At 43.6% G+C, this 2,281-nt stretch overlaps 1 long non-coding RNA gene across 1 annotated transcript; it reads right to left on the reverse strand.

Annotated features, from left to right (window-relative positions):
* Window positions 1-1,217, reverse strand: LOC311037629. The gene is made up of 3 exons (XR_014599986.1): window positions 1,035-1,217; window positions 637-728; window positions 1-410 (listed from the first exon to the last, which is right to left on the reverse strand). It is a non-coding gene; the product is annotated as an uncharacterized lncRNA (long non-coding RNA).
* Between the last annotated feature and the right edge of the window lie 1,064 nt (window positions 1,218-2,281).

Consider the following 2,281-nt stretch of genomic DNA (forward strand, 5'->3'; position numbering starts at 1 on the left):
ATATCATTGATTTGTTTACCTGAAACCTGGCTAACTTCCTTAAACAGAAAAGGCACTGCTGGCCTTTCTTGCAAACAATTTCAGTATTGGAATCGAATTTCAGACGATTGTCGATTATGGTCCCAAGATATCTATAAGTGGTTACCAACTCCACTGACTGGCCATCTATAACACTACTCTGAGGAACTAGTGGTGTGACAAATACTTACTGAACAGTGCATCCCTCTTCGCCTCATCCAGTTTGTTCTTCCCCTCTGGGATGACACCATGCTTTCCGCATATGACGGCATTGCGGCACTCCTCATGGGTGAAGAACACCTCGAACAACGCGTGGAATAGCCTCTTGCAGTCCTTCCTGGCACGCTGGTGTATGGCTGCCAGCTGCACAGAGGAAATCAACTGTCCACAGCCTGTGAATAGAGAGCGAGCAATTAACCAACTGCATTTTAAGACATCAGTTTTGCACTTGTAAGGCTCAGCTACATTGACCCCTTTCTGTGCTCAGTGCACCATGAAAACAGACAACTGTGACCTTCTGAAAACTTCACTATCTAGTTGCAGCTCACAACACGGATCACTCGCTACCAAGAACGTCAGGTTCAGTGTGAAATGTATGGCAAACGTAAACATCCATACCTGGATATAGCTCCTGCTGCCCGAGACTGGACACTCCAGACTCTAGGTCACCAGGGTGATAAAGCCCTTCAGTGTGTCTAGTTGCTCAGAGCCTAGAAAAAAGACAAACAAATCTGAGTCTACTGAGTGTATTTGTAAAACAATAAGATTGAGTACTGTTCTATATAGCTCTACAGTCTATTCTGATAGCAGTCATTGATGAGTATTTGTTCAGTAGCAGGGGTCGATCTCCCCTGCTCTTCAGTAAACAGAAAATGTAGGGATATTTTGGGATACCAAAGTTTTCCAGTCATGTCAGAGAACTCACAAAAGAGGTACAGGATAAAGTAAAGTTTCAAGTGAGACAAAGACATTAGCAGACAACTGAAAACTGCAACATTACAGGCAAAAAAACTTACTGATACTGGAGAGCACAGTGGTTATCCTCCTCAACTGGAGCTGGAGCTTCTCCACCTCAAACCGACAAGAGTCGCAAGGCTGCCACCCTTGACCCTCTGGTATGCTCTGGTCCGATGGATTTGGTTGACCTGGAAAGATTGAAAGCACGTCAAAAACTGTAAAGAAAAGTTTTTAAAAAAAAAGTAGAATGCAAAACTCATCTATGAATCCTGAATTTGAAGGACAACAGTGCCAAGTCTACTGACACTTAGCTGAGGAACCACACCTTCTACTGGAGTATCACTGGACGGAGATGGAGGTTGCAGTACACTGGGTGTTTCTTGGTTCCACTGATCCAAGTCCATATATGTAGCTGCATACGGCTGTGCAGAAAAGAGAAAAGGCCCTTAATTGTACTTGGTCAAAAATCATCAAAACTATAGGCTACTATACAAGCTCATAGCGCAGCACCGAGTGCTGTGCTCCGAGCTCCATACAAAACACATATGGAAAAGGTGCACTCACAGCTGTTCTACAAGAGAGCACATCTTTCGAGTTACACATGATGGTTCTACTTCAAGCAGAAAGTTACCTTTGAATGAATTCCAGTGTGTAACAGGCGTGCTCCTCCTGGTACACCAAAGTTGTAATAACTGGAAAACTGCCATTCCAGCCAGGAAGTTGATCTGTGGAGCCACAACGACCGACCTCAATGCTCAGCATCCATTGTGTAGCTGTGAGAACTTCACCTAAAGATAATTTGACATATATGGTTTGCATGTTAACAGTGTTTGTCTGTTGCTTTCCACATAACAATAGACTGTTAAACTAAAACATGACCTCCATATAGTCTCCGTATTTGCAATGCTTTAAAACAGATTAGAAAAAAACAGTAAAAAGTGTGCAGACTAAACTCAGTGTTAATTTAACTGTCTTAAGCCGGGGTCTTCAACAGTGGGTCCGGGACCCCTAGGGGGTCCTCAGAATTACTACAGGGGGTCCGCCAAATCTTTGTGTGATATGATTATATGTTAATTTAACTGTCTTAAGCAGGGGTCTTCAACAGGGGGTCCGGGACCCCTAGGGGGTCCTCAGAATTACTACAGGGGGTCCGCCAAATCTTTGTGTGATATGATTATTTATTTTACCTTAACCAATTGAACCTTAGCATCCCTTTTGTGAGGAGAACTTTAGCCAAAAATAGCAGATCTACAAGCTCACAACGCCTCACGCTGCAAGGCGTTGTGAGCTTGTAGATCAGCTATTT

Source organism: Gymnoscopelus microlampas (genome assembly GCF_963454915.1).
Source record: "Gymnoscopelus microlampas genome assembly, chromosome: 21".
Lineage (NCBI taxonomy): Eukaryota > Metazoa > Chordata > Actinopteri > Myctophiformes > Myctophidae > Gymnoscopelus > Gymnoscopelus microlampas.